Here is a 22345-nt window from a genome sequence, read left to right on the forward strand (position 1 = left end):
AAATGATTATGGTGATGATGAAAAAAAAAAAGAAACTGAGGCCAAGATAGGTTAAGGCTTGCCCAGGATCACACAGCTAGTTAGTGCTTGAGCCAATATTCAAATTCAGGTCTTTCTGAATAAAAGTGTCATACTATTCACTCTGCTGTCTAAATGCTGACAGATCAATCCAACCCCAGTTTAATATTCATTGACAGTACATGTTTCTTTCTATGACTTCTACAGTAGCTCAGATAATCATTCATAAGCATCATCAACTTTGAGGTTAAAGATTCCATTCCTCCAGGTGCAAGGAAGCTACAGGAACTAACTCAACTCCATTCCACTGGTGGTAGCATACATCTGCCTTCCTATTTCTGGGATAAGATCCAGCAAACATCTAACCTGGCTGGTGTTTGCAAAGAAATGATACTTATCACCATCATCTTCAACAGACCCCAGGAAAAGTTAGTAAGTGGAAAGATTTTAGTCAAAATCAGCTCCAGAAATGAAGACTGGGTAGCTAACAAAGTGATGCTCCACCTCTTCCCAAACCTAAAGGAAACTGCTTATGTTCTAGACCAGGCCTCCTAGAATCTCTTGCCTCTGGCAGGCTAGCGTGCAAGGGGTAGATGCTTTCTGGAAGCTGAAATGTGTGTCTAGATATTATCTTGGGAAGATTAACCATCTGTAAGAAAGAAATTTGGAGACTGTAGTCAATTAAATAGCTATAAAATGAATCAGTCACTCTGCACAGGTTCTGAGGAACTCTGGATTCATCTCTTCTTTGAGGACATGATAGACTAATTTCTTAGAAATTAAACTCATTTTCCCTCCAATATTTGGTCTTTCTCCTATTTTGCTCATCTTAGTTGATGACAATATCATTTTCTTAGTCTGGAAACTACTGATTTTACTTCTTCACCACCAGCCAATAACCATTTATTAAGTACCTCTATGTGTATAGCCACTGTGCTAAGCTACTTTCTTAACTTGGAAATTCTCTTGGTACTCAAGGCCTCCTCTTTCAAGAACGTCCTTCTGCTCCTCTAGACCATTTTTCCTATTGTTGATTTCCTCCTGGAACTTTAATTTTGAGAAGGTCTCAGAACAGTCATTCTTCACTCCTTTTCAAGCTTTGCTTCTGACTTTTGAGACTTTATCACCATACCTTAGTTTTCTTTTAAAATTTCCTCAGTTACCTGTGTTCTCATCACCTTGAAACATCTATCTTTCCTTATGACCTTCTCATCTTGGAACATCTCTCTGTCTTTTGCCAATGATGAGTTCCTCCCAGAACCCCCATTTTAAGGAAGGATTCATAACAATCATTCTTCATTTGTCCCTTACCTTTTGATTCCACTTTATGTGCTGTTCTCCCCCTATTAAAACCATAACTCTTTGAAGACAAAGTTTGTCTTTTTTTGGAGAAAAGAATTACAAACTACTCCACACTTTACCAAGGAAACCCCAAATGAGGTATGACTGAAATAATTGAACAGCAACAACAAATGAAAATATTTCTTATTGTTTGTATTTATATGACCAGAACTTAAAATGATACCTGGGGCAACTAGGTGGCATTGTCAATGGAGTTTGGGGCTGGAGCCAAGATTCAGCTCCCTGAGTTCAAATTCAATTTCAATCACTTGTTAGCTGTGTAACATTAAGCAAATTACTTAATCCTGTTTGCCTCAGCTCCCTCAACTGTAAAATGACAAATCACTCCAGTATCTTTGCCAAAAAAAACTCCAAATTTGATCACAGAAAGTTAGACATGATTGAAAAACAGCTCAACAACAAAAAAAATGACTTGACGGAGTTTATCCATGAGATTGTAAAATAATATCTCGAAATAGCCTCTCATTTCAACATGTTAATTCTGGCTTTTAAGTCATCAACAATCTGGGAGAAGGGCATGGGGCATGACATTCAAAATGACAACCCAATAGATTCTTGCACACTAAGCATGTATTCTTTTAAATTACAAGGGATACTCTCTATCTACCTAATCAGTCCCTAGACTAAACACCAGCAATGGAGATGGGAGATAAGGATGGCGGGGTGGGGTGAGGGGGATCTATTACTCTATTAGGGGAAAGGATAAATTCTATTAGCATAATTTTCAAAACATCCAAATCCCTCCCATAAATAATATTCTGAAGATTAAATCTCATTTTCAGGCATAGGGGAAGATGTTCTGAGGACTATTGTATAGTCAAGTTTCATTTTCTCCTTCCAAAGTATGTGAAAGTGTCACATATGGAGGTTCAGCATCACAGTCAAATGAAGAAGTTTACATACTATCAGGGAAAGTTGTACATACATAAGTACAAATAGGATATTTGTGTATATATGCACATATAAATATGTGTATATTAATATAAAATATAATATAAAATATAAAATAAAAAACTACCTTGTAGTTGAATTGAAATTAATTAGTAAGAAGAGGTAAGCAGTCATGAAAGGCATTGTGTAGAAGGTTAAGTGAGGGGATTCTGGGAATAAAAGGGTAGGGTGAATACAAAAAATAAATAAAAACATAAATATGAAAAAGGTCTATCCATTGAAGAAATGTTTTTATTGTTGTTCAATCATTTGAGTTGTGTCCAGCTATTCAAGATTCCATTTGGTGTTTTATTGGCAAAGATACTGGAGTGGTTTGCTATTTCTGCTATAGAAAGGAAGGAAGGCATTGAAGATGGCTAATGGAAGGGAAGGAAAGGTGAGATGAAGTGCCATAAGTGAGAACCAGAGAGAAGAGTATAGCTGGATCATAGAGTAAAGGAAGGGAAGTGATATGTAATGAGATTGGAAAAAATAATTTGGAGTCAAGTTGTGAACAAAGGAGTTTTGTCACTGTAAGTCTCAACCAATGGAAGGCAAGCTCTGATAAGTTTTACCAAGCTGGAAAGTCTTTGAATACTCACTTGGTGATTGATCCTAGGTCTGTCATCTAAGGACAATCCTTAAGTACAGAAGGTTTTATTACAGGTGGTATTTGGAAGAGGGGAAGAAAGAATGGGGGAACATGAATACTTTCTAATAGAACATGGAGAGATCATAGGAATTTTAACACCATCTAGATCTATCATATCTTCATTGGTACACACTGCAACAAAACTACAGATCTTTAAAGCTTAAATATTGTTTTGATCACAAAAGCAGGACTTCCTGTCTAATTCTTGTATAACTTTTTATTCCTCAGAATTACTCAGCATTAAAGATTGTGCAAGGGGGCAGTTAGGTTGTGCAATGGATAGAGCACTGGTCCTGAAGTCAGGAAGACCTGAGTTCAAATCTGACCATAAAGACTTAATAAATACCTAGATGTGGGAAAATCAACTTAACTCCATTGCCTTGCAAAAACCTTAATTAATTAATCAATCAATCAATTAATTAATAAAGAGTATGTGAGCAACTCCCAAATTTACACTGATGTTATTTGTATGTAACAAGTATTCCATTCAGCTTGAAAATCACATGCCATTACAGCCCTCTTGTCTCTACCAAAAGATCATTTAGAAGCTATAAAGAAATAAAGCATTTAATTAGGGCAGAAGAGCAACATAAGCAACAAAAAAATCAAACACTAGAGTCATTATCAACTATTACCAACCTATAAATACACCAAGGGATACAATCTTTGTAAGAAATCATCTAAGCCAAGGGAGGGTTGCATCTGAATACAATCTCTTCTTCAGCTTGAATTCTTCAAGTCTCAGAATCTATGTCTGCCTAATTGCTTTCTTAATCTTCCTCTAAGCACCAATACAGTGATCGCAGATCATACTCTCCCTTGATTCTTCCCAGCCTCTGCAGCTATGATTTTCTGTTTGTTGTTGTCTGCCTGCATAGCTGTTGTTCCTTATCTCTGTACTATACTACTGCCACTTCCATCTACTGATATGGCTCCTGTTTTTTCACTTTACTACTTCTTGACATTTCTCACGGAAAGGTCCCATTTTGTTAACTGGGTTAGGGTGAGCAAATTATATTCATTTTTTCCCTCTTCCAAGCTGAAAACTGCAAATTCACCAACAGGGCTCATACCTGATACTATGTCTTTCTGAGTATGAGCATAAACACACATTCCTTTTGCATTGTATCTCCCAACTCCCTTCAAGCTTTAATAAACCTCAAAGAAGCATTTAGCAACCTGAAAGTTTAGGGAGAGAGATGCTGATTTTTGTACTAGTATCTGGGTGATACAGTGGCTAGGACTCTCACTGATCCTGGAGTAAGGAAGATTTGAATTTAAATCTGACCTCCAACACTTAAAAGTTACATGTTCCTGGTAAGTGACTTAACTTTTGTCCACCTCAGTTTTTTCAGCTGTAAAAAATGGCAGTTTATAACACCTCCTCCTAGGATTGTTTTCATCAAATGAGATATCTACAAAGTGCTTAACACAATGTCTGGCATATAATATAGTAGATACTTTATATGAGTTTCTTTTCTTTCCTGAATTTTTGCTACTGTGACAAGGTTGATGCCCTCCTTACAAATAAACACACTCATGTTTTTATCTTTGTAGGTCTGTGTATGTATATATACTTATGTAGTATAGATTATATATATATATATATATATGTGTGTGTGTGTGTGTGTGTGTGTGTATACATACATATATATATATATATATATATATATATATATATATATATATTCCAAAGCTTTTTTAGATGTTTGAGTGTGGTTAATTTATTTTTCAACATGAGAGCTTCTTAAATTTGAATTTGTTTGACTTTTTAAGAAAAAGTGGGTTCCATATTCTAAACTTCTTCCCCTAGTTATCACATATTTGGGTTGCTACAGCCTTGTAGTTTATATAAGAACTGAGTTCAAAATCTCTTTATTTTTATTTATCAAATCAGATAATAGATGGAAAGTACTTTGCAAATATATAAAACAAGTCAAATGTTTTTTTCTTATACTTATTCCTTTAATATACTCTTCAGTGGTTAAAAGTCCTTCTGTAAGTCAGCTAGAGATTCTGAAGTCTGACTTGATGTACTATGATCTGGTGCATATACTGAAGGGCAATCCCTATTCTAGTCCAACACGCATATCTAAGAATATTCTTGACATAATCTGTCTAAAATTGACCCATTCCTCTTGTCACATTCTCACCTATCTTAGTAGAAAGAACTCCAGTTATTAAAGAACTAGTTTTAACAGATTCTACATTCTGAATATAGTTACGTTTGGTAAAGAAGTTTCAGCTGTTCATTTCTTGTGGGTTGGATTTACTGCTCTCATCGGTAAATATTAAAATATTTCCTGAATGAAAACTTAACAAATAAGTCTTTGTATATTACTTGAGCAGTAGACTGACTGGTCCATGGCACTATGCTAAGTGGTTAGCTTCTGAGAACAGAACTATGGCATTCTACTAGGCAGGAGAGGAGATCAGGACAGCCAGTCCATCTCTGGTATGTAAGGGAGGTGCCCAAAGAGGCAACCAGATGATTGTTATGTCATAGCAAACAGCCAGTTTGGAATTTCTGTGGTCACATCTCTTGGGGGGAGGAGAATAAAAGAGGGAGGAAAGAAGGTTGAGGAGGATTAGGGAAAGAGAAAAATAAAAAGATGGAAAAGGAGAACCAATGAGGTAAGGAGGGAAAGGGAAAAAGAGAGTTAGTCTAACACAGTGTAAAGACTGTTGGTCTAGAAGAAATGGATTCAAATCTTTCCTCTGTCACTATCTGTGACCTTAGGTAAATCAGTCAACCTCTCAGAGCCTCAGTATCCTCATTGTAAAATAAGAGAGTGGACTTAATGAACTCTATAATCCCTTACAGCTCTAGAACTATAAAAATGTTCACTTTGAGGACCTGTAATATTCAGTGAAATATACAGTAAAAATGAATCAGAGGACTAATTTGGAGTAATTACTACATCATCATCAGGAGCTTCTTTACCCATCACCTCTGTGTCTACTTATGATGGTAATAGCTGACATTTACTCATTAGAAATTCCTTTCAGCACTCTTTTGGGGATGAAAAAAGATTTCTTTCCTCCCAGTACTGAATATTTTATGCCAAATTTGGACTAAAATACAAATTTTACAAGGGATCAAACTTATAGTTATAGTTTATCTTAGATTTTTCCTAAGAAACCTATAAATTAAACTAAAACAACTAAAATAACAAATATAACTTGCAGAAAACATGTGTTTTTCAACATACCCCCACACCAAAAGAAATAATGTACACTATCTCATTTATCTTTATAATAACTGTACTACAGGTATTATTCCCATTGTACAGATAAGGAAAGTGAAGACCCAAAAATTTGTGACTTGTCCACAAAGAGGATAAAGGTGTTAAATAACCCAACTTGTTGCCAAAAAAAGATAATACCATGACTGGGTCCTGGGATTCTAAACAAACACATTGAGACATTTAATATTAAAAAAAAAATTCTTTTGAAGGCTCTCAATATTCAGCTGAAAGTCTTGGGGGGGAAATGAGTGTTCTTATAGACCTAATTTTTTCATAAGTATGGTTAGGGAAAGTATAAAGGATTTGGAATCACAAGAAATGGATTTCGATAATGATTCTGCTACTAACTATGACCTTGGGAAAAGTCAAGTAACCTTTCTAAGTGACAATTTCTTTACATATAAAAAGGATAATTCATAAACTGCACTAATTCCTTCTGAGGGATAATAATTCAAATAAGACAAATAGGAGGATTTCATGAACTTTGTGGCTCATATAAGGATAGCAAATTAATAATAGTAAAAACATAACAGTGAAAGTTATTATTTCTACATTTGACTGAAGGCAGTATACTCCAGTGTTTATGTAGCCACAGTTCTTTGGAGTGAAGGGAAAGATTAGGGTAGCTCCTTCTGTCAGAGTGATGGAGTCTTGATGAGCTTGTGTGGAGGGCAGAGAGATCTTTTCCCATTAAAGAGTTTAGATGGAGTTTGCAAAATTTGACCCAAGTCCAAGAAAGTTCAGAAAAGACAGGAATCACACATTGGGATAAATTTCTAAATTAGTCAGCCAACATTCTTGGTTCTTTTTTATTTAATTACTTCCTCTGAAAGCAGAGTTTCTCTTCTCTCCTCTTTTACCCCTGAAATAGGGAAGAGATACTTCCTCTATTCTGCACTTAGAGATAGTAAAAAGTGAAGCCTTATTTGAATGTGCTTCCGAAAAGCCATTTGGTGAAAAATTTCAGGCATAACTGTCTATTCATTATCCAGGGGCCAACTTTCAGAAGATGAGACACCATGAACTTAGCTAGGTATGTCCCTGAACAGCAGACATATTGGTCTAACTAGACCAGTGTGTGTCTAACTGAACCACTAACTGGAAGTCTATCAAATTTGTGATAATTTGCCAGTGCTTGTATTCTGCTTATATAATTTTGAAGAACTTAGTCACCTCCATGAATGGACAATGGAATAACATAAAATATCTGTGTAAAGTTCTAAATATCTGGGAATCTTCTACCTGATTTATAGTATTTCAATTGTATAAATATTTTGTTTGTTTTCCAATTATATACAATAGTAGTTTCTATGTATCATTTTTGTAAGGTTTTGAATTTTACACTTTTTCCCCCACCCTCCATTCCCTCCCCCCTCCCCCACAGAAGGTAATCTGCTAATCTTTACATTGTTTCCATGCTATGTATTGATCAAAATTGAATGTGTTGAGAGAGAAAAAACATAACCTTGAGGAAGAAATAAAATATTAGAGAACACAAAATTATGTAGTATATAAGACAATTTTTTTTTTAATTCTAGGTAATAATCTTTGGTCTTTATTTAAACTCAATGGTTCTTTCTCTGGATACAGATAGTATGCTCTATTACATAGATCCTAAAATTGTCCCTAATTATTGCACTGATGGAATGAGCAAATCCATTAAGGTTGATCATCACTCCCATGTTGCTGTTAGGGTGTACAGTGTCATCCTGGTTCTGATCATCTTGTTCAGCATCAATTCATGCAAGTTTTCCCAAATTTCTCCGAAACCCCATCCCTCCTGATTTCTAATAGAACAATAGTGTTCGATAACATACATATACCACAACTTGTTTAACCATTCCCTAATTGATGGACATCCCCTTGATTTCCAATTCTTTGCCACCATAAACAGAATGCTATGAATATTTTTTGTACAAGTAATGTTTTTACCCTTTTACATTTTTAGGGTATAGGCCAAGTAGTGGTATTGCTGGATCAAAGTATATGCATATTTTTATTGCCCTATGGTCATAATTCCAAATTGCTCTCTAGAAAGGTTGGATCAGTTCACAGCTCCACCAACAATATATAAGTGTCCCAGATTTCCTTCCAACACTGATCATTGTCCTTTCTGGTCATATTGGCCAATCAGAGATGCTTTAATTTGCATTTTTCTAATGAGTAATAATTTGGAGCAGTTTTTCATATAACTATAAATAGCTTTGATTTCCTCATCTACAAATTGCTTTTGCATATCCTTTGGCTATTTGTCAATTGGGGAATGGCTTTTTTTTTCTAAATTTGACTCAGTTTTCTATATATTTTAGAAATGAGTCCCTTTTCAGAAACACTAGTTATAAAAATTCTTTTGACCTTGGTTACAGTGGTTTTTGTCTGTGCAAAAGCTTTTTAATTTAATGTAATCAAAATTATCTAGTTTGTTTTTGATGGTGTTCTCCATCTCTTCCTTGGTCATAAACTGCTCCCCTTTCCATAGATCTGACATGTAAACTATTCCTTGTTCTCCAAGTTTGGTTATAATATTGTCTTTTATGTCTAAATCCTGCACCCATTTTGATCTTATCTTGGTATAGAGAGTGAGAAGTTGGTCTAATCCTAGTTTCTGTCACACTACTTTCCAATTTTCCCAACAGTTTGTATAAAAGAGTAAGTTCTTATCTCAGAAGCTGGATTCTTTGCGTTTATGAAACAGCAGCTTACTTTAGTCATTTCCTAATGTCTCTTTTGCATCTAGTCTATTCCATTGATCGACCTCTCTATTTCTTGTCCAGTAACAGATGGTTTTGATGACTGATACTTTATAATAGTTTTAGATCTAGTAAGGCTAAGCCACCTGCTTTTGTAGTTTTTTTCATTAAATCCCTTGATATTCTTGACTTTTTATTTCTCCATATGAATTTAGTTATAATTTTTCCAAGCTCAATAAAGTAATTTTTTGGAAGTTTGTTTGGTATGGCACTAAATAGGTATTTTAATTTAGGCAGAATTGTCACTTTTATTATATTAGCACAGCCTATCCATGGGCAGGTGATATTTCTCCAGTTATTTAAATCTAATTTTATTTGTGTGAAAAGTGTTTTATAGTTGTTTTCATGTAGTTTCTGAGTCTGCCTTGGCAGATAGACTCTCAAGTATTTTATGCTGTCTGAAGTTATTTTAAATGGGATTTCTCTTTCTAGCTCTTGCTGCTGTATCTTGCTAGTAATATATAGAAATGTTGAGGACATATGTGGGTTTGTTTTATATCCTGAGACTTTGCTAAAATTGTTAATTGTTTCCAGTAGATTTTAAATGATTTGTTAAGGTTTTCTAGTATACCATCATGTCATCTAAAAAGAGTGAGAGTTTTATTTCTTCTTTCCCAATTCTAATTTCTTTTTCTTAGTGCTGAAGCTAAAATTTCTGTTTTTACTCCCACATTTTATTTTATTTTTGTCATTAATATTTTATTCATTTTCCAATTATATACACAATAGTAATATCTACCTATCATTTCTTGTAAGGTCTTGAATTTTACAATTTTTCCCCACCCTCCCTTCCCCCCCACAGAAGGCTGTCTGATAATCTTTACATTGCTTCCATGATATACATTAATGTAAGTTGAATGTGTTATAAGAGTAAATATACCCCCCAAGAAGATGAGAAACCCCAAGAATAGAGAGAGCGAGGAAAAAAAATGTACTCAGTCTGTGTGCAGATTCCTATGGTTCTGTCTCTGGGGTGAGTTGCTTTCTTTATCATAAGTCTACCAGAGAAGTTTCCTCAATATTTTTCTCACAGTTGCTATTACTAGCTGTACCTCCACTCTATTCCTCCCAACTCTCATTTATTCTACTCCCTCTCTCTCCTTTCATCCTGGCCCTGTCCAAAAGTGTGTTGTAGCTGAGTACCATCTCCCTGGATCTTCCCTCTCCTCTGTCACCTATTCCCCCCTCCCCCCCCTTCTCCCTTATCCCATCCCTTTCTTCTCATTTTTCTCTAGGGTAAGATAGATTTCCTCACCCTATTAAATGTGTATGTTATTTCCTCTCTGAGCCATTTCTGATGAGAATGAAGGCTCACTTGTTTCCCCTTGCCTTCCCCCTTTCCACTTCATTTTTCTTGACTCTTATGTGAAATTTCTTAGCTTCTTCTTCATCTCCTTTCCCTTCCTCCCAGTACTTTCCTTTATCACCCATTGACTCCATCTTTTTACTATATTAAACAATTATATTCCACTCCTTCTTATGTCCTGTCTATGTATGCTGCTCCTAATAACTTATAAATAAGAAAGTTCATATGTGTTATCAATAGCTTCTTCCCATGCAGGAATACAAACAATTCAACATCATCAAGTTCCTCATAGTAAGTCCCTCTCTTCCACTTGGAGATCAAACTTTCTGTTCAGCTCTGGTCATCTTAATAGGAAAGTCTGAAAGTTCCCTGTTTCATTGAAAGTCCATCTTTTCCCTGAAAAAGGCTGTTCAGTTTTGCTTGGTAATTGATTCTCAGTTGTAAACCAAGATCTTTTGCCTTTTTTTATACTAACAAAGACACATGGTAAGTCTATGTAAACTTCTTAGTCCTTCTAGTAAGGACTTGCTATTTTTGGAAACACTTTAGGAAGGAGATCATGCCTCTCCAAAGATAAGAGCCAGAAAATGAATATACAAATAAGAAAAACATCACGAGTATTGATCCACACAAATAAATGAAACATTTGAATACCGTAAGGAAGATTTCTTATCCACTTCTCAAACTTGTTCTCTTTTTCTACTTTGCTGGAGCATCAAGAAGAAATGATTTTTTAGGCATTATCCCTATTCCCAAGCAAATTTCTCTAGTCTAGGTGCACACTTAGTTTTGTTTTAAATGAAGTAATGATTTCCAGACTTCTGGGTCTTTCCAGTTGCTAAAAAATTTAAAGAATATGAGGGGAGAAGTCACTGCTGATCACAAAGCAGTGACCACCTTCCATATGGTGTTTTGTGCTTATACAATTCCAGAATGCTTTGTTTCTTCCCTTTTACAGTCAAGGGTTCTTATTAAAGAAGAAATTTTTTAAGGATCCAGACCCATCTGAAAAGTTCATTTTTATGATGGAATGCTAATCACAGTTTTTCTTCCTTTTTTCCCCAACTCATCCACAAAATGGTTGCTCACTTTCACCACTAAAGCTCTGGAAATGAGAATGTGCAACCCAGAGTGTCATTTTGAGACATCAGTCTGACATCTGATTTTCAGCTTATGAATTACTTCATTGCTTGGTGGTGGCTTAGCCAAGGCTATATGAATCTCAGGTTATGTCTTGGCTAAGAATATGAATACAATATCCTTATTAACCTTTCCTCTCAAGACCTTCTCACAGACTTCAGGAAACCTTTTCTCTTATGGACTTTCTTATTTTCAGCTTCTTTCTCCACTTCCTTTGGGCCCTTTACACATGGAACAATATTGTTTAACAATCAAAAACTAAAAATGATGAAAAAAGGGTCATTATCCCCTTGCCTGGAGAAAAAAAAAATCTTTAAGTGAAGCTCTTAACCAAGTAGTAAGTAGGAAGTAGGTGGATAGTATTTTCCTTTTCATGAAAAGTCTTTATTTTCAACATGCATTTTTTGTCTCCTTTCACTGTCTCCCCCTTTCCCTGTAGTCGAGGGGAGAAAGGGGGTAGAGAAATCATATCCATGTAACAAATATGCATAGCAATAAAAAAGTAAAGAAAAGAAATCTTGCATTAGTCATATCCAAATTTTCTGTATCTTTAGTCTATTATCACTAGATGAGTTACAGTGTTCCTCCTGGAGTTGACCATTATATTGAAAAAAGTTCTTAAGTCTTTTAAAGTTACTTGTTTTTATTGTGTTGTTAGAGAAATTATTCTGGTTCTGGTCATTTTTACCTTATTCATATGATGCTTCCTAGTTTCACCACAAAATCTATCCCTTTCAACATTTCATTTCATACAATAATATTTCATTATTTTTGTATACCATGATTTATTTAGTCCTTCCACAGTTGATGAGTATCCCCTTGGTTTACAGTTCTTGGTCACTAGAAAAAAGGGCTGCTATAAATATTTTTTGATTGTATCTTTTTCCCTCCTTCTTTGATCTCTAATTTAGTGCATAGATAGACTAGAAGTTGTGTCTCTGGGTTAAAGGGCATGTACAGTATAATAACTTTTTTGGATATAATTACAAATTGCTTTCTAGAATAACTAAACCAGTTCACAGTCCCATCAACAGTACAATTATGTGTCTGTTTTCCCATAGCTGTTCCAACAATTCCTTAAAGATCTTGGAAATGATAATTTTATCAGAGAAACTTAATGAGATTCTCCCTCCCCCCTCCCATTTAACTGTTTCCATCCTAATTTTAACTGCATTGGCTTTGTGGGGAAAATATTTTTAATGATCAAAATTATTTGTCTTCTATGACACTTTCTATTCCTTGTATTGTGATAATTCTTCACTTATCTAAAGATCCAAAAAGTAAACAGAGGCTGGGGTGATCACCAGTCAGGTGTATTATAGAGAGGATTCTTCTTCAGGTATGGATTTACTTAGATAAGATATTTGTAACCTGGTGTCCTTGGATCAGGTTTCTTTCTATTTTGAAGGAGAAGAATGTTTATTCTTCATAACAGTTGATTTTCCTTGTAATTCTATGTATTTCATGTATTAAGAATATTAATATAAGAAGAGGGCAATAGATTTCACTTCAGGGACAAAAGGCCCCGAGCTATGCTCTCCCTACCAAAAAAAAAGGGTTAAACCTATTAAATTGCTACTAAATGAAAAGAAAAAAAGAACTTTCTGTCTAGATGGTCTCAAAAGATCTTTTAGTTCTGAGATCTTTCATTCTGTGATTGTTGTCTTCTGCTTGTTTATTTGATTTGATGAAACTAGTGCTTACTATAGACCAAATCCCCTTAGCCCTAAGATCTTGACCTCCTTTTGACCTGAACTAAATAGATTTCTAGTTCTGTTTCTCAGGGTTGGTTTCATAGAATAATAAAATGATAAATTAGCATAGCTTAAGGAGTTTAGGAGGTCATCTAGTCTAATCCCCTTATCATGCAGATGAAGAAACTAAGAAATAGACATGATTTCATTTACTCAAGTTGACACAGTAAGTGACTGGTAGGGTTAGAACCATAAAACCCCAGCAAGTACTCTCATATGGCCATAACTATGTTGCTTCCAGCTATTGAGACATCCCAAAGCTATTCTGCCTCCTCTCCTCTTCATTCCACTTCATCCCCTTTGCCCCAGCCCAACCCATGTTAATAAACTCTGAAGAGAGAAAAAGTTGATGACTTTGAAGGAATCATGTGTCTCCCTGCCTCTTCTCTCCCCCAACCCCCATCAAACCAAAGTCAACAGCCTTTGCCTTCTTCCATCCATCTAAATGCAAAATTACAACCTAGAAAAACTAAAATACCATGGCGATTCTCCATTCTGATGGTTATGGAATCTCAACAACCTTCACACTCCCCTACCTCTTGGTGGAAACTTTTCCCAAGGAGCAACACCCACCATGCTAACAAAATCCAACCTAGCTCCCAGAAACAGAGCCCAGAGGATAAACAAACTCAGAACAGAACCTGAGTGACTCATCTTAGGGATGTCAGAAGGAATAAGCTTCAAAAGATAAAGCCAGAGTTGGCAAGGACACTAGGAGACACACCCATTTGGGTTGGTGATAGGCTGACAAGGTGTTTGTTCCCTTTTAAGTGATATTTGCTTTTTCAGCACTTGCTCCCAATGTATAAAGAAGTCTGAAGAATTAGTGATATATTTGTTGCTCATAAGTGCAGAGATAAGGGCACAAGGAGGTGTGAGGTCTTGGAAAAAATGACTAAGCTTCTCTCAACTTTAATGCCCTAGTCTGTAAATTACAAGATTATTCTGTATTACCAAAATCCCTTCCAAATCTAAAATTCTATTATGGATTTCAGATCCACCAAAGCTTCAGGAGGATCTCTTCCCCCATAAACATAGATCTTATTCCAGCAAACACCACTGTATATGAGGATGGATGTCAGGGAGAGGGAAGAAAGATATGACAAATGGCCCATATTCCATAAATTTATGTCATTTGCCTAACACTACATAAGCAAGTAATCAATAAATATTTATTGAGGGCTTACCACATCGACTAAGACACCATGCTAAGGTTCCAGTCTGTATCTTCAGGGAAGTTATATTCTAAAGGATTCTTTAAAAATTAGATACATGTTAGAAGATTTTTTTTAAATTGAAGCAAATAGCAGTTAAGGAGACCTACAATGTACCTGCCTCAAAGTAGGTACTTAATTAGTGTTTATTCACAGACTAGATCAGGAAAGGCTTCCTGTAGATAGAAGGGGCAGTTAAGGTGAGTCATTAAGGAAACCAGGGATTCTAAGAGGTAGAAGTGAGAAGAAAAAGCATTCTAAATATCCAGAGACTGGGAAGATGGAAGATGGGGTTGGGGGCAGTCAATGCAAAGGTTAAAAAAGACCAGGGGTTAAGGTGAAGATGTGGTATAATAGACAAAAATGCTAATATCATATTTAGAACTGGAAGGAATCTCCAATCACCAAACCTTTCATTTTACAGATGAGAAAACGAAAGAACAGAGAGGTTAAGTGATCTACAGAGGCATGATTTAAACCCAGGACTTCCTGACTCCAAATCTAGAGAATTTTCTACTATACTACATTGTATTAGTACGTTAGATTCAGGAACACCAGGATTCAAATGCAATTCTGGCCTAGATAGCCTCAGTTAATAGTTATTAGACTATATAAGTAAGTCAAGTTCTCTTTACTTCACTCTGCTCATCTGTGAAATTGGATTGATAGTAATATCTATAGTACTTATCTCAAAGAGTTCCTGCAAGGCTTAAATGATATTCGTAAAATACTTTGAAAATTTTAAAGCACCATATAAATGTTATTTCTTATTATATAGTCACATTAAATATTTATGTTATGTTTATTGGTATCATATATAAGCATACTTGACCCCACTATTTCATTTCAACAATCATCTTGTCAAAGAAAATCAATGCCTAGTTTTCAACCTTTTCACCTACATCATTATATATCCCTAAACCAATCTAATCAGTTATTACCAGATTTCTACACTCATAGCTATTGACCTTGCAAATAGAGCCTGAAATTTGAATTCACATAATTACTTCCTGGTCCACTAGCTAGCAAAGCTATCAAAGTAGGACCAGAATCCTCTTGGAGATGTTTTCTTACAGAATCAGGCATGTTGCCAAATAGAGATTGGCTTTCCCTAAAGCCAAAACACATTCTTTTTCCTATAATCCCCTTAGCAATGAGTGGGAAAAAAGTTTTTTTTTTAATTCAACTGGTTTGAAGCTAGTTCTTCAATGCTCTCCCTGAGTGAAATCCCTTCAGAATGAAAGTACCAGATGAAGGATGTGGAAAAGATGTACATTATTTAGGACTTTAATTTACTAAAATATCCTGTGTGTCATTAAAAAAAAATGCCCACCCTCTTTTCAACTTGGAAAATCTGTGTCTCTACTTCCTCTCCCAACCCCATTCCAATACCACTGGTTTTTTCAGCACATCAGAGGAGGAAGGAGGAAGGAATGAGACAATTCTTCCCATGCTACCAAGAAAATCCAGACTTCTGCTGAGAACCACCCAAACATTTATGCTATGGACAGGTCTAAATCTCTTGCTAGATGGGAGCACAGAGAATCTTCTGAAATGGATGATGCTTAGTTATGTAAGGGGAAGATCAAACTTGAGAATCAAATCACGGTTACTTAGTCCTCCCAGACAAGGATTTTTTTTTATTTGGGTTTTTTATGCCCTGCTTGGGACCTAGAATCATTATAAATTTAGTCTTCTATATAAAACATTATAAAAATGGAGTATGGATAGAAATGTTGAAGTCAGGGTGATCTGATTTCTAATCTTACCTACAGTACACATGGACAAATCATTTAAGCTTTCAGTCCTCCAAGCAGCTATCTTAGAACAAAAGATGTAGAAAGATTGCTGATCTCTATGGGTAAAGGGAGTTTCCATTCAAGTGACTTCTTGATTCCAATGAAATCACAGGTTCAGACAGATTCAAATTAATTATAACCACTCTAATGCTTTATTTCATCCTACCTAGGTGTCATTGAAATCTCTGTACAAGAGAGTAAAGTTCCAGTTCAATTGGGAGTTTCAGAGCTACCATGTTGTTGATGGTAGGAAACACAAATTTGGAAATAAACAAATGGGGAGAGGTGATTTTCTCTGTTTCCTTGTTCCCTTCTTAACCAAATTTATCATCCTTTAGACTTTCTTATTTTTCTGAAAGTCTAAGAATGCAATAAAAATGACACCTGTAATATGATCCATGACTTCTATTTATTTAAAGGATTAAAAAGAATCATAAAGCAACTGAATGAATGATTTATTAAGGGGTTACTATGAATCAAGCACTACGCTTAGAACTAGAAATTACAGCTGTTAGTTATTTTTCAGTTGTGTCTCTTTGTGACCCAATTTGGGATTATCTTGGTAAAGATCTTAGAGTTGCTTGCATTTCCTTATCCAAATCATTTTATAGATGTGGAAACTGAGGTAAAAAGGATTATGTGATTTGCCCAGGTTCATACAATTTATAGATGGTGTCTAAGGTCAGATTTGAATTCAGGCAGCTAAGTCTTCCTGACTTCAGGCTTGCCAATCTATCCACCATAGTTCCTAGCTGCCCTGTTTCGTTTGGTTGTAGAAGTCTTAAATGATTAAATAAACAAATGGAGAGAGATGACTTGACTTACCTCTTCCCCTTTCTTCTTCATGTTAGTCATCCCTCCAAATGTTTGTCTGTCTTCTATGAATCTAATGGTAGCAAGCAGCTCCTGATTAGTAGGATTCCTGCCATGAAACAATCCTCCAGGCACTGGTGTTAAATAAATAGAAATGACTTAGAAAACCACAATTAACATTATCTATGTTGTTTTGTATTTTCATTTATTTTCTTTTTTTTTTTTTGTAAGGCAAATGGAGTTAAGTGGCTTGCCTAAGGCCACACAGCTAGGTAATTATTAAGTGTCTGAGACCGGATTTGAACCCAGGTACTCCTGACTCCAAGACCAGTGCTTTATCCACTACACTACCTATCATTTATTTTCTTAAACATGTCCCAATTATAGTTCTTGGAGGTTACTTGTGACTGGCAGATCAGTATTCTGATGCCACTGTTCTAGGGAGTGATATTTTGCCCTGGCAGCAAGGGAACTGGGGAAAGATAGCCAAGATAAATTTGAACAATTTTGAAATCTACATCATTTCATTGGATAGGATCTGGTTCTTTAAGGAACCCAAGCTGTTCAAAATATTTGTAACATTTTTTGTAGCAATAAATTCTCAGTGACTGGGGAAAGATTAACCAAATTCTGGTGTATGAATGTAATAAAATATTACTGGACTGTTAGGAATAAAGAATATGATGAATATAAGGAAGCATAGGAAGACATATGAACTAGCTAGGGTAGTAGATAGAGGTTGAACTTAAAATCAGTTATATCTGCATTCAACTCTGTTCTCAGGTAAATAGTAACTATGTGACCTTAAGCAGTTTGGGTTAAGCACCTGACCTCTGTTAGCCTCAATTTTCTCATCTGTAACATGGAATAATAATATAGGATTGTTAAAAAGATCAAATGAGAAAATGTTTGTAAATCACTTTGTAAACTTTAAAATGTCATATAAATGCTAGCTATTATTAAGTAACTAGAACCAGGAAAACAATATGCACAACTACAAAAATATAAATGGAAAGAACAAAATGACTGAAGCTGTGCCAACCTTAAAGTGTCAAGTATCAAATGAAATTGTTAAGGAAGTTTATGAACTATAATATCAACAGCTTGAGGAAGTAATAACAATAGATAGCAGCTTTGTAGTATTTTACAGATTTTTATCTCATTTGAATTTTATCTCATTTGATCCTCCCTGTAACCCTATTTTATTGTTATCACATTTTTATAAATGAGGAAACTGACTATTAAAGAGGGTCATAGAACTAGCAAGTGGCTGATGTAGGATACAAACTCAGGTATTTTTGACCCCAAATCTACCACTCCATTCATTGTAAACTAACCACCATATAGGAAGATGAAAACTGAGACTAGATGGATAGGCAAACTGGAAAACCTAGCCATTGACAAGTGCAAGCTTGAAGAATGTTAGATTATCAATGGGTACCTAACCTTAAACCTATTTTAAGTTCCACTAGAGCAATTAAAATCATAGATTTGTAACTAGAAGATACCTTTAGGGCCATCTGCTCCAGTATCTCATTTTACAGAAGACAACATTGAGATCCAGAGTGGTAAATGAACTTTCCTAAAGTTACCCAATTATTAAGTGGTAAAATCTGGGCAGAATCCAAATTGTCTGAAGTCAGTCCAATATTCTATTATACCACCTGCTAAATGGTAACAGTTTGTGTAATTTATGGAAAATACTTCAGATATCTCCTTTACAGACATCTCAATGGAAAAAGGTACTTATAGTGAAGAGTAGATGATTCTATTAGGAAAGAGTCAGGCTTTTTCTTCCAGGTAACAAAAAGAATAGTCAGATAGCTCTCCAAAATAAAAGGAAAATTATAAAGGTGACTAGGTAGCAATAGACTGAATGTTTAATCTTGAATCAGGAAGAACTGAATTCATATTTAACAAGGACACTTACTATCTTAACTAAATGACACTATCTTTGCTGCTCTTTCCTAAGAAATGGAACCTACCTCCAAGATTATATAGAAAAGATCAAATGATATAATAAAGATCGAATGAAAGAATATTTGTAAAGCATTTGGTAAACCATAAAGTTTTGTATAAATGATGATGTTTTTGCTGTTAAAAAACTACTTTTTCTCAAAAACAGGTTCCTAAATCCAAAGTTGTTGTGTGTAATGACTATAAGCTGTCTATCTTTATTTAAATTTCTGAATGCCTAAGTTTTAACAGCTGGAGAAATGGGCAACTGGACACCAGTACAGTCACTTTTTCTCTGAGAATTATTGACTGAGTTACTCATATTTAGCCATTGTAAAGGTGCTGGTTTGAACAGATGGAGGCTGAAGATTTAACAAAATGTCAACAGCTTTAAAAAAAAAATGCCCTAGTTCATCTTTTCCCCAAGGACTTAAGAAATGAAAATTAAGTCTTGGCAGCTCTGAGGCATTTTCTTTAACTAGATACATATAACACTCCTGGAATGAAATGGAGATTTAATCCATTTGCCTTCTATGGGCTTTCTAGTCATTGATATATGATCTCTAAAGCTTTTATTCAGCAATTCATTTGTAGCATTAGGAATGGCATAATCTAACAATTAGGCTGGCATAACTTCTGAGATAAGAAGGTACAGCATATTGACCCCCTGAGTAATGAAGAATTGTGATCATGAATATCATTTATTAGGAATTATCTTAGTTCTCTGATTTTTAGTACTATAAAAATAATTAAGTGGCAATGCCCTGACCCAACAAAAAGCAAGCTGAATGTGAAAGAACTAGCTAAATAGATTTCTAGACTAGACACAGAGGTTTATATGGAGCAACGTATGTGAATTCTTAAAGACATTATTCTAAGAACTGATAACCAAGATTGAGTTTAGAAAAACATGGAAAGATTTGCATGAAATAAGGAAGAGTGAAAATGAGCAGACTCAAAAGAACATTATAAAAGTAACAGCAAGATTGTTCAAAGAACAACTGAATGGAAAATGAGCAGACTCAAAAGAACATTATAAAAGTAACAGCAAGATTGTTCAAAGAACAACTGAATGGCTAAATTATTTTTGATTATCACAAATACTTAAATCCATTTCAAAGGATCTATGAAGAAGGATTCTATCTCCAGAGATAGAACTGTTAAACAGCAGTATGTATAGTATGTTTATATATATATATATATATATATATATATATATATATATATATATATATATATATGTGTGTGTGTGTGTGTTTGTGTGTGTGTGTGTATGTGTGTGTGTATACACACACACATACACACACACAAACACACACACACACACATCTATGTTTATTGGCAACCTTCCTCAGAATGGGGAGAGGGGTGGGGAGAAATGTGGGAAGGTCCATAGTAGAGAACAAAAGAAAACTCAGAAGGAAGCCCAGAAAAGCAGGGTAGCCTTCTATGTATAGCATTTGTTATATAATTTTTCAAAAATAAATAAAATTCTTTGACAATAAGTCAGAAAAAATGTATAGAATAGAGAGATGGAGTATTTTTCCCTTAGAATAGCAATGAGAGTATCACTAAATCAAAGACAATATGATAAGAAGTATAAGAAGAATAGAAATGTAGGAGGGGGGATAGGTTATAAAGGACTTAGAATAAAACAGAGGATTTTACATTTGATCTTAGAGGTAAAATGGAGCCCTGGAATTTATTTAACTAGCCAGATATCATAGTAAGCCCTGTGGTTTAGGGAAAACCATATTGGTAATGGAATGAAGAATAGATTCTATTAGGAAGAAACTTGAAATAGGCAAACCCATCAGTAAACTATGGTAATAATCTAGGCATTAGGTGATGAGGGTTTGCACCAAAATGGTGACAGTGTCAGGAACATATTTAAAGGATGGCATAAAGGTGAAATTGTCTGGCCATGGCAGCAAATTGATTGGATGGGGGAGGGGAGGGAAGAGATAATGAGAAGTTAAAGATGACAGCATCTCAGGTTGAGAGGCTGAGGAACTGGGAACATGATGTTGTTCTCTACAGTTTTAGGGAAATTAGGATGGTAGCAATGTTTAAAAGGAACCTGTTGATTCCTTTTCTGGTCTTCCTTATCTCTCCCAGGTAAGTGTTGGAGGGGCAGGAAACAAGGAAGACAAATTTCTCCCTATACACCAAGGTCTCTGTTTAGTGAACCAAATACCAGTGCTTAAATATTCTTCCTAGTCCCTTAATTCACTTCCACTCCTGTGTCACTTAGCAAAATAAGACTCCAGTGCTCAAGGACACCAGGTGAAGATAGTTTACAGTGTTCCCACACACAACAGTCCCTAACATATCCCCGTTCTTGGTTTTTTTTTTTGGAAACAAAATTATTACCACATAAGTTTGCTGCACAAGTTATAAACAAAAGTTCAAAAATAAATGTCAATGGTAAAAGCCAATATTCTTTTTTTTATTGTCACAATTTCTTTTTTTAACATTTTAACATTTTATTTGTTTTCCAATTATATACAATAGTAATATGTACCCATCATTTTTGCAATTCTACAATTTTCCCCCTCCTCCCTTCCCTCCCACAGAAGACTGTCTGACAGTCTCTACATTGTTTCCATGCCATACATTGATGTAAATTGAATGTTATAAGAGAAAACATAAGAATAAACATAACCCCCCCCCCAAGAAGATGGGAAACCTCAAGAATAGAGAGAGAGAGAGAGAGAATGTACTTCAGTCTGTGTTCAGATTTCAGTGGCTCTGTCTCTGGGGTGAGTTGCTTTCTTTATCATAAGTCCACCAGAGAAGCTGCTTCAATATTTTCCCCTCAGTTGTTATTAGTAGCTGAACCTCCACTCTATTTCTCCCCACTCTCATTTATTCTATTCTCTCTCTCTCTCTCCTTTCATCCTGGCCCTGTCCAAAAGTGTGTTGCATCTGAGTAACCTCTCCCTCTATCATCCCTCACTTCTATCACCTATTCCTCCCTTCCCTCCCCCCATTCCCCCTCATCCCATCCCTTTCCTCCCATCCTTCTCCAGGGAAAGACAGATTTCCTCACCTTATTAAGTGTGTATGTCATTTCCTCCCTGAGCCATTTCCAATGAGAATGAAGACTCACTCATTCCCCCTTGCCTTCCCCCCCCTCTACTCCATTGAAAAAAAAAGCTTTCTCTAGACTCATGTGAAATCTCTCAGCTTCTTCTTCATCTCCTTTTCCTTCCTCCCAGCACTTCCCCCCATTGCCCATTGACTCCATCCCTTTACCACATCATACCATTATATTCTACTCCTTCCTATGTCCTCTCTATATATGCTCCTTCCAACAGCTCTTATAAATGAGAAAGTTCATATGTGTTATCAATATCTTCTTCCCATGCAGGAATACAAACAGTTCAACATCATCAAGTTC

General features: G+C 35.4%; 1 long non-coding RNA gene across 2 annotated transcripts in view; it reads right to left on the reverse strand.

Annotated features, from left to right (window-relative positions):
* LOC141520260 (uncharacterized) overlaps nt 1-5372 on the reverse strand; it is a 232082-nt gene extending 226710 nt beyond the window's left edge. For both annotated transcript variants that reach the window (XR_012477572.1, XR_012477573.1), the window contains exon 1: nt 5188-5372. This is a non-coding gene — a long non-coding RNA (uncharacterized LOC141520260). The remainder of the gene's footprint in view (nt 1-5187) is intronic.
* Between the last annotated feature and the right edge of the window lie 16973 nt (nt 5373-22345).

Source organism: Macrotis lagotis, chromosome 4 (genome assembly GCF_037893015.1).
Source record: "Macrotis lagotis isolate mMagLag1 chromosome 4, bilby.v1.9.chrom.fasta, whole genome shotgun sequence".
NCBI classification, from domain to species: domain Eukaryota; kingdom Metazoa; phylum Chordata; class Mammalia; order Peramelemorphia; family Peramelidae; genus Macrotis; species Macrotis lagotis.